Genomic DNA, 10540 nt, shown 5'->3' with positions numbered 1-10540 from the left:
AAACGTATGTTTTCTTTTTAATAAGTCGGGGCGGGATGGGGCTATTGCTTGAAGGATCGAGCAAACTAAAGAAAAGCAAAAAAAAAAAAGTTCTGCTGATTCTGCACTTTTTTTTTTTTTTAACAAACCCCCCCCCTCCCAAAAAAAGGCCACACAAAATGAAAGCAACCAATAAATAAATCAATAATAATTCCAACAGAAAAAATAAATAAATAGTTCAAACATCATACAAAAAGTTGTGACGTCACCCTTTTTACAACATTTAATTTAAGTTGTGTCTACAAATTTAAGATAATAAATATAGTTTCATTTTTTTGGAACAGTTAAGATTAGGTTGGTTTATTTGGGATATCTCTTAAATCTTTAAGCAAAAAAAGGATTATAAATAGTAGGAAAGATCTCTGCAGAAAGTTCTATTTAATACTGCAATATCACAATGGTTACAACACGATAAAATACTGCAAATTATCAAAACTGTACAGAAAAACTTACAAGTTTCTCTAAAATACAATTTCACCGTTAGTGTGTGACGAGAGAAGAAGTGAAATTTCAGGACAGCTCGCTCCGTTCGACTGGACGGTCGACACTCAACACAGCAGCCACACTAACTCAGTCATCACTAGTCGATCCCACGTCCGCGTTCTCTCCTGATTGTTCTGCTTTTCCACTGCTTCTGTCTGGAGCAGAGCACCCTGTCCCACGGGCAAGGGGGGTGGGGGAGGAGGGGCTTGACTCAGTGTGTCAGCCAACCGCCCCCAGAAGCTTTTTGGAAAGTTCTAGTTCTGCTGCCCACCAACTGACTCGGCTCCCAGCGTCAACCCCCATCGTTTTTTCAGGTTTTTTTGCTCAAAATTCCAAACAGTCTAAGGTGAGTTCCTATAGTGTGAGCGAACTCCGCTTCAAGTTTTCAAAAACAGTTTTAAAATGTGTTTCTTTTTTCCTCCTCCTCCTCCTCCTCCTTGAATTCTTCTTCTTTTTCACCTGTGTCCACTTGGTTTTGTCGGTTTTACTTTTTTTTTTTTTTAAATGACAGTAATAATCCTCTTCGTCTAATCTACGTCGTCGGTTACAAGTGTTGAGTATTAGCGTTAGCCGCGGCGGCCGCCACCACCGCGCCACTCCGGTGGCGTCGTGTGTAGCCGTTCTCCGGTTGGCCGTGGTGAGAGTCTCTCTCCACCTCCTCCTCCTCCTCCTCCTCCTCCTTGCGGGTTAATGTCGGGGGCGGGGTTGGTGGTGGTGGTGGTGGTGGTGGTGGTGGTGGAGGGTTGGGTTTATAAGAAGGGGTGGGCGGCGAGGTTGGGGGGCGGAGAGGCGGGGGGTCTAAGGGTATCAGCGGTGGCGGTAGTGTCTCATGAGGGGGACGATGCAGGAGGGGGGTCCGCCCAGCTTGAGGAAGGGGTGCTGGAGGAGCTCCAGGGCGGTGGCCCGCTGGGACGGCTCGCGCACCAGCATCAGGTCCAGGAAGGCCCGCAAGACGGAGGAGACCTGGGGGGGGGGGGGGGGGGGAGGGAGGGAGGGAGTGAGGGAGGAATAGATGGGGATTTAGGGGAGAGAGGGAGGGAAGAGGGAATGAGAAAGGGAGGGGGGAGGGAGGGAGGAAAGAGGGAGGGAGAAAGGGAGGGGTGAGGGAGAGAGGGAGGCAGAGAGGGAGGGAGGAAAGAGGGAGGTGGAGGAGAGAGGGAGGGAGGGAGGTAAGAGGGAGGAAGAGATGGGAATTTAGGGGAGAGAGAGAGGGAGGGAAGAGGGAGGGAGAAAGGGAGGGGGATGGGGAGAGAGAGGGAGGGAGGGAGGGAGAAGAGGGGAGGGAGGGAGGGGTAGGAAGAATGGAGATAGAAAGAGAAGGGGAGGGGAGGAGCGAGGAAGTGAGGGAGATACAGGAGAGGCAGGAAGGAAACGAGAACAGGGGAGTGGAACGGAGGAGGTGGGCAGGGGGAGAGAAGAAAGCAGAGAGGAGAGAGAGAGACGGGGAGAGAGAGAGACGGGGAGAGAGAGAGAGAGAGTAAAAGAAGGAGAGAGAGAGAGAGAGAGTGGACACGAAAACATACAGACCAAGAGCGGGGAGAAAAAAAGAGGGAGAAAGAGAAATATAGAGAACAACGAGTAGGACAAAGAAACAGAGTGAGAGAAAGACAGAGGGAAAGAGAGAGAGAGCATTGTAAGGGCACAATAAAAGCCATTGTATAACTTCCCTGCTCCAAATGGCAGTTTTATAGATGCACTTACTAGGCCCGTGCCCCCCACTGTCCTCTGCGTCCCCTCACCTTGGGGGAGGTGCACAGCGCTGCGCTATAATAACCCGTACTCTACCCCGCGCCGGCTCCTTTCATTACCCTTCATTCCTTTGTTTATCCACCTCAACCGTAATCAAACCCTGTCCTCATCACACACCGTTGTGTAACTCAACGCGATCGCGAGGAAATACAAGTCCATGTATATCGTATTACTGTACGGAAATAAAAAGGTGCAATGTCTCGTTTAGCCGTCGCTGTTAATACCCGACGCATTCCTTATCATAGAAACCCTCTGAAAATACAAAATAAGCCTCTGATGTTCCGGACACAATAAGGCTGTAATCCAGCACACAACGGGCAGTAGAGTGGAGGATGTGGACGTGGCCTACTTGCTGTGTTCTAGTGTGTGAGGCGTCGCGGAAAAGAGAAGCCGTGGTGTTGTCTCACCTTGTGAGATTCCTTCAGCTGGGGGGGCAGGTTGTCCCGTATTCTCCTCATGGCCTGCAGGGGGGGCTCGTTGAAGTACGGGGGCTCTCCGTCCACCATCTCTATCACCATGATGCCCAGAGACCAGATATCCACCTGGATGGCCACGCACAGACACACACACACACACACACACACACACACGCGCGCGCACGTGGAACGCACAACACATACACACACAAACGTTGACTTTGGGTGCTGTGCTACATATGTAAGTTTGTGGGCGTGTGTGTGTGCGTCTGCGTGTGTGTGGGTGTGGGTGTGTGTTTTCTTGTTTGTGTGTTGTGTTTGCATCAGTTACTGTGTTTGTGTGATTGTGTGTGCATGGATGCCTGTTAACGTGTGTGTGTGTGTGTGTGTGTGTGTGTGTGTGTGTGTGTGTGTGTGTGTGTGTGTGTGTGCGTGTGTGTGTGTGTGTGTGTGTGTGTGTGCGCTTGTGTGTGTTCTTTTTTAAATGAACTCTTTCATTGTAGAGTTGAATTTTAGTTCCCACCTTAAAGAGTGGGTGCGTATGTGTGCGTGCGTGCATGTACCGTGTAAGTGCGTGTTTGCGTGTGCATGCGCCTGTGTGTGTGTGTGTGTGTGTGTGTGAGCGTGCGTGTCCCACCTCTGTGCCGTAGGGTAGTCTGGAGATGACCTCGGGGGCCATCCAGTAGGGCGTGCCCACCAAAGACTTCCTCTTGGGGACCTCTTTGGAGACTTGGGCGCAGAAGCCAAAGTCAGACAGTTTTATCTGCAAGGGAAGCAACACAGAGAACACATCACTAACGTACTCTGCTAACTGCTCCAACGCCGGTGCTCATGATCATGTTTACGCTTGTAAAAAATAAAAAAGAAGATAATAGCAAAATATTACATTTTTCATTCATTATATAGATATTTAAAAAAAATCTATATGCATTTTCTTTTATATTTATAAATCATTTTTATTTCTATTATCGAATCTTTCGGGTTTGATAAATAAAAACAACCAACATCAAAAGTTTTTTCCTGCAACATCTTTTCATACGACACTAGAGGTGTGTTCCGAGGTTCCCGTCTCACACACCCTACTCCACACACACACTGACCTCGTGTAATGAAGAAGCTTTTCAAACTCCACTACTAATCCCACATATCAGCAGCTAATTATCCTCCAATTAATCATGTCCTATCAGCTCGTTAGGAGGTGTTAGGGAAGGATTTAATTAGTGGGGGTGTACCCTATGTGGTAATTGGCGATGATGAGCTGCTGGCGTCGCTTGTTGACGAGCAGTAGGACTGGCACCCGTGGAGAAGGTCAGTGTGTGTGTGTGTGTGTGTCTACGAATGTGACACACACACACACACACACACACGAGAGTGTAGGTAACGTGCAAACACTAATTTGTCCAGTGTGTGTAATTTGAGAATGAATGGAAAGCAATGAGAGTCCTTTATTCACAAACCTGTAAGACACACACACACACACACACACACACACGCGTTGACGCGCACAGACACAGACATATTCACACAGAAACAGAAACAGATACAGACAGACCGACAGACATACAGACACACATACGCGCGTGCGCGCACACACACACACACACACACACACACACACACACACACACACACACACACACACACACACACACACACACACAGCCTTACCCTGCCGTCGCTGGTGAGCAGGATGGAGTCGCTCTTGATGTCGCGGTGGATGACCCCCTGTGTGTGAAGGTAGGAGAGCGCCCGCAGCACGGACACACACACGGTCGCAATCTGCTCCTCGTTCATCCTGAGGACACACACACACACACACACACACACACGCACACACACACATTAGAATCACGGTTAAATGAATAATAAATAAAAAAAAGACTCGCAGGAATAAAAGTGCGCCATAAATGTTAATAGCACTCTGAGCGATATTTCACACACGGCAGATCATCAAAAAAGTATCACGTGGGTCCAGGTCCATAAAACTGACAGGTAATTGATTTATCTGTCCCGAATATGGATTGAAACGGAGCGCGGAGGAGCGGGCCCCGGCCGTACGGTACAGACTATCGATCATCTCGGCTCTCATAATCCGTGTCTCGATCGGAAGCTGCCTGTCGCGACGGGGATTGTGGTGACGGTGGAAACACTTGTTTTACTGTTCTGCTGATCACAGAGACGACACGGGTTCCCAACATGCGTGTACGCGGGTGTGCTTGCGTGTGTTTCGGCAGCAGCGGGCCTCTTCAGCGAGACAGCGAGGTGATTTCGAGCACAACGCGCACGTTTCCACTACGTTTGATTCTGCAGCTACAGTGTGGACGACGAGGCTGTGGCATCGCAGTTTGAGTCCCCCGTTTAGCCGTTTGCAACACCCACTGAACGCACTTTCAACGTTGTGCGTCATCGTTTGACTTTGTTCACTTTATGTCTCATACATGTTCCCCCTTTCCTAGCCTGTGGTTGTTTTAGCTGCTGCTTTGGTAGTCGGGGCAGGCGAGCGCTAGGCTGTTAGGACCCAGATGGAGAGTCTGGCTGCTCTCGCACATCAACACACAGCTTCAGTGAACATTAACATGAAAACCCAGCTGGCCAGGGCCGTACACACACTGCCTCCACACGCCTTTAGCGGTCCTCACAATGCATGCTTTGGTGGACCTCTCTCGCGCACGCACGCACGCACGCACACACACACACACACACACACACAAGACCACACGCATAAGCATACGCACACACACGAAAGCACGCGCACACACACGCACACTGGGCCCTGAAGGTTGTGGCAGATTCTACTGTCACACATGTATGCATTAACAATCATGGGAGATCAATTAGCTTTCGTTTAATAGAAAAACAACTTGTTAAAGTAAATGGAACGTTTTGTATGTATGTATGCAGACATCGTTGCTTGATTAAAAAAAATGTATTACTTTGAAAAATGATAATACACCTGTAATGTCATTAAGCACAATACCGCAATACCTGAGTTGCACACACACACACACACACACAGAGGCATGCACACACATACACATTGTTGTGGCTATACACTGTGTTAATTCATGTAGAGTGGAGACATTACAAGCATCAGGAGATCATGTAAATGCGAGTTTAATTGTTTCTGCTTCTCTTCAGTTTGTGTGTGCGTGTGTGCATGTGTGTGTGTGTGTGTGTGTGTGTGTGTGTGTGTGTGTGCGTGCGGGCTCGTGTGTATGTATGTGTGATTGTAATGTGCATAGACTGACAACAATCCACAGAGCTTATGTGCGAAGGAACTAGAAACAGTTGGAAATCATTGCATCATGCAGTGGTCCAAAACACCAGAAGAATTAACCCCTTCTCCCTGATATATGTCTGCATTGCTTCGGAGCTATCTGATTTAATCCAACACGTGTATCATGTTTGTTTAGCGAGTATTTAATTTGCAACATGCTCACTTTTTCACTGGATATTTTATCATGATTATTTACCAACAGTAAAGAGTTGAAGGTGTATTGAATTAGCCACATGCTAATTCATTCATCCGATATTTTAGGATTATTAAAAAACTGAAAGCATTGAATGTGTATTAAAATAGCAGCATGCTAACTCTTTAATCAGATATCTAATCATTAGATTATAGATTATATTATTAACCGACAGAAAGAGAAAAAGTGTATTGAATTATTAGCATGCTAAGTCATCAATTAGATAGTTTATCGTGATTTTTTTTACAGACAAAGAGTTCAACGTGTATTGAATTAGCAAAATGCTAACTCCATCATCAGTTATCTTATCGGGATTATTAACCGACAGAAAGGCTTTAGCCTGTATTGAATTAGCCACATGCTAACTTTTCATCAGATATCTTATCGTTATTTAGAACTGACAGTAAAGAGTTGGACGTGTGTTGAATTAGCAACATGCTAACTCATTCGTCGGCTACCATATCGTTGACATCAACCCACAGAGAATCCCTGCCATCGTTCTGGGCTATTACGGCTTTTAAATGGAATATTACGACGCTGTGTTTATATTCACGCGTCAACCGCCGCACCGGAGGAGAGGCGAGCGGCAATTAAAATTTCATGAGAGAGACGTGGAATACGAGATATCTCATTTGAATCTAAATGGAGGCGAACTCTGGCCCATCGCGAGGCCTGCCTCTGCATTTAGAATCCCCTCCTCGTTCAATGCACTCATCGCGTAAGGGGAGCTTTTAATGTGGAGCGAGAGAGAGAGCGAGAGAGAGAGAGAGAGAAAGAGAGAGAGCAAGAGTGAGAGCGAGAGAGAGCGAGATAGCACGGCTGATCAGGCATGTAACTGGTATTTATATTCACAAACAAATACTGTACACAAATGGACAGTTTATCTATCACACACACACACACACACACACACACACACACACACACACAAAACATCTGTGTGGGTGAATATGTGCACACATGCATATTCACATCCACCACACACACACACACACACACACACACACACACACACACACACACACACACACACGAGTAAACATCTGTGTGGGAGAGTGAGCTTCCACCCCTAGCAAATACGTGACGGGGAGTGAGAAAAGCCCCCGGAAAACACTCACTCTGCATCACCAAACGGCAATGTCATTATCGCCCAGACGCCGCTAACGTGTTGCTAACCGCTAACACGCGGCTAACCGCTGACACTCGCTAACACTGACAATCCGCGCAAATGACTGTAATTAAACGCAGACCGCAAAGTAAGCGGAACAAACAATGAAAATGTAGCGGCGGGGGTGGGGGGTGGTGGGGGCGGGGGGGCGGCCCCCACCACCCCCATAGAAAAAAACACCTCGCCGATAGTAGAACAATAAGATAACTCACAGGGACAGTGACCGTGTTCAGAAAACTCGGGCAGGTGGGTGAATGGAGCCCACCTTATCCCATTATGATCATTATTACGGGCCTACCTACCCCCGCACACCCCCCCACCCCGGTTCTTGTGCGTGTCTCCATTGTGTAACTGCACTCTGGGGGCTTGTCTTTCAGCGGCTGGAATAAATTAGCTTTTGATTATGGTGTTTTTAGGGGCTGGATTACCGCTGCTGCTTTTCATTTTTACCGCTACACCCTGTTAACTACACGAGACGCTTTCCAGTGTTACAACGATCAAGTCTCTAGTTAGAGCAAATATTCTATTTGCTGTAACTAGCGAATTGTCTGGTTATTTGTAATATTTCATATTACAGATAAACCCTTACGAAATAGATAATTGAGCATAAAAAAAATCCTGTACTGGTATTATTTTGACTAGTATTACTAGTATTACTAGATCTCCACGGTTGAAGTTGTTGTTGTCATGGTCCCTCGTTACCATGGTACCTTAGGAAGCACAGTTCACTAGCCTTCATGTGTTCCGTGGTCCGTGGTCGTGGTCGGCGACGTAAGGAAGGGGGGGGGGGGGGGGGGGGGGGTTGGGGTTGTGTTGGTGGCTCACCTGGTGTGGGTGACGATGTCAGTCAGCGCCCCTCCCTCCAGGAACTCCATGACCACCCAGAGCTCGTCCCCCACCAGGTAGCTGTTGTACATGTCCACCACGTTCTCATGGTGGTAGTCCCGCATGATCACCACCTGGTCGCACACACACACACACACACACACACACACACACACACATAGAGGCACAGACACACACACACACACACACACACAGAGGCACAGACATACACACACAGGAACGGTCACACACACACACACACACACACACAGGAATGGACGCACACACACGGGAACACAGACACGGACACACACAAGCATGCACACACGCACACACACACACTCACAGGGATGGACACGCACACACAAACCCAAAACACCAGCACGGACACACAGAGATACACACACACACACACACACACACACACACACACACAGGCATGGACACGCAAACACACACAAAGATAAGACAAAAATAAATCATGTTTAATATCAATCAAAGATAATTTTTTTGTGCGTTACAAAGCATTTGTGTTACACATTACATTTCAAAGTCTAAGATGTATTCATTTGCATCATGAATTAATGAAATAACCTCAATAATTGAAAACGGTAGTTTTGTTCTATCTTGTACATGTTGAGGAGGCTTACCCGAAAGAGGATTACATTGAAACATTAACAGGATCCCACTAAGTACGTTGCTTTGAAATTAAACACCCACCGCTGCTCAAACACAAGCTCAAGCACACCCACATACACACGTGTGTGTACACACAAAAACACACACACACACACACACACACACACACACACACACCAACACACCGACACACTCACAAACTACACAAAGTTAATGCTTCAAATTCACCTCTGCCAATATGATATAAATATACTGGGATATCTTTTGCTGTATTTAAACAAGTGTCATGGATAATAGTGACTGGGTTCACGCTCAATGCAAAAATAATGACATTTAGCAGTGAATAGATTATGTGCATGCAGGCCTCTGGTGTCGAGTGTCAACAATTTTGTTAATTTATGTTCAGCAAGTGCTTACAACACCATCGGAGACCTATCACTAACTACGTTGCAAAATATGCTCTGCCCTGCTAACAAGCAAAATGGATGTTGCTTGTTAGCCTAAATTTATGTTTGCTTGTTAAACTGAATTTATTTTAGCTTATTAGCCAAAATCAAGTCTAGCTTTTAAGACAAAAACGGATACTAGCTTGTTAGCCCACACTTATGTAAACTTGTGAGCCTAAATGATTAACAGCTTATTCGCCTAAATTGTTGTTTACTTGTTAAGACTTATTTGATAGAACCTCATAGCCTCGACCGTTTCCAAAAAACACAAGACCTATTTTTGGTCACTTTTTACAAAAAGTCTACCGTGAGCGCAATGACGACAAAAATAAAAAGACAGAAAAAATGTTATGTTTTATAAGGAAACGCTGTTGTGATCAGGCTAGCCATTGTGATGAGGTTGGGAGTAGGGCAGAGTGTCCTCCTCTCTGAGTCAGCCTGACACAGATGCTCAGAATGGCGCTTTTGGAGAGGCCCTCTTATATACCAAGAAAAACCCCATACTACACTGGCTCTGAGCAGAGTACGTCTGTTACGCAAGCTACCGCTGCATAACACCATTAGGCAGCATCAGGAACATAACATTGTCTCGTCAGAGAACTCCAGTAACTATATTACCCTTATGCTGAGTACGTTTTTGTGACAGACATTTTCGTGACTCGAGTAATTTGGTCCAAGTCTCGACCAAGGCAAGGAAAGGCAAGGCAGTCTTTATTTATATAGCACACGAGGCAGACTCAAAGTGCTTCACATAGAAACATTGTCATTCAATAAAATGAAAGGCTGAAGTCAAGTCAGGTTAAGTCGAGTCCTTGGTTAAGGCAAGTTAGGTCCCAAGACAAGTGTCTTTCCTTCCCCCCCCCCCTAAGATTCTGCATTCTTATCTGCAGTATCTTGCGGTACCAATATCCGGCCTTCAAACATCCTCTTATTTGCTGAGATGAGAATAGCTAACTTTTGTCTGTGAAAGGACTCAACGTAGAAATACGGCGCTCAAAAGACTTTTGAAATGGGGTCAAAAGCTGGTGTGAGTTATAAAACTTTCATTCCAAAACAGGAGCAGGCTATCAGAAGCATAGTTATTAGAAATTCCCAGACTGGGTTTATTGCTCTTTTTTATGCTTATAGTTGGGATACGATCTCTTTCATATTTAAATCTATTGAAAAAGTAGTAGAAAATTGTTGGAAAGTAAAACTTCAAACTTTAAAAACATGAAAGTGACGCATCATTTTCAGTTGAGCTAAGCTAGCATTTTGGTGCTGACACCAGCGGTATCATCAAACTCCCGCTCTCTCTCCCTCTCT

At 46.2% G+C, this 10540-nt stretch overlaps 1 pseudogene across 1 annotated transcript in view; it reads right to left on the bottom strand.

Moving 5' to 3' along the window:
* Positions 1-1025: 1025 nt before the first annotated feature.
* Positions 1026-10540, bottom strand: part of LOC311364243 (serine/threonine-protein kinase PAK 5-like) — a 22788-nt pseudogene continuing 13273 nt past the window's right edge. Inside the window, exons 4-8 of the transcript XR_014684213.1 lie at positions 8151-8284; positions 4356-4482; positions 3325-3450; positions 2679-2813; positions 1026-1485 (exon numbers count right to left, since the gene is read on the bottom strand). The product of XR_014684213.1 is annotated as a serine/threonine-protein kinase PAK 5-like (transcript). The remainder of the gene's footprint in view (positions 1486-2678; positions 2814-3324; positions 3451-4355; positions 4483-8150; positions 8285-10540) is intronic.

The sequence above is a fragment of the Micromesistius poutassou genome, assembly GCF_964030765.1.
Source record: "Micromesistius poutassou genome assembly, chromosome: 19".
Classification (NCBI taxonomy): Eukaryota; Metazoa; Chordata; class Actinopteri; order Gadiformes; family Gadidae; genus Micromesistius; species Micromesistius poutassou.
The sequence above is the reverse complement of the archived record's forward strand: the minus strand, read 5'-3'. Positions and strand labels throughout refer to the sequence as shown.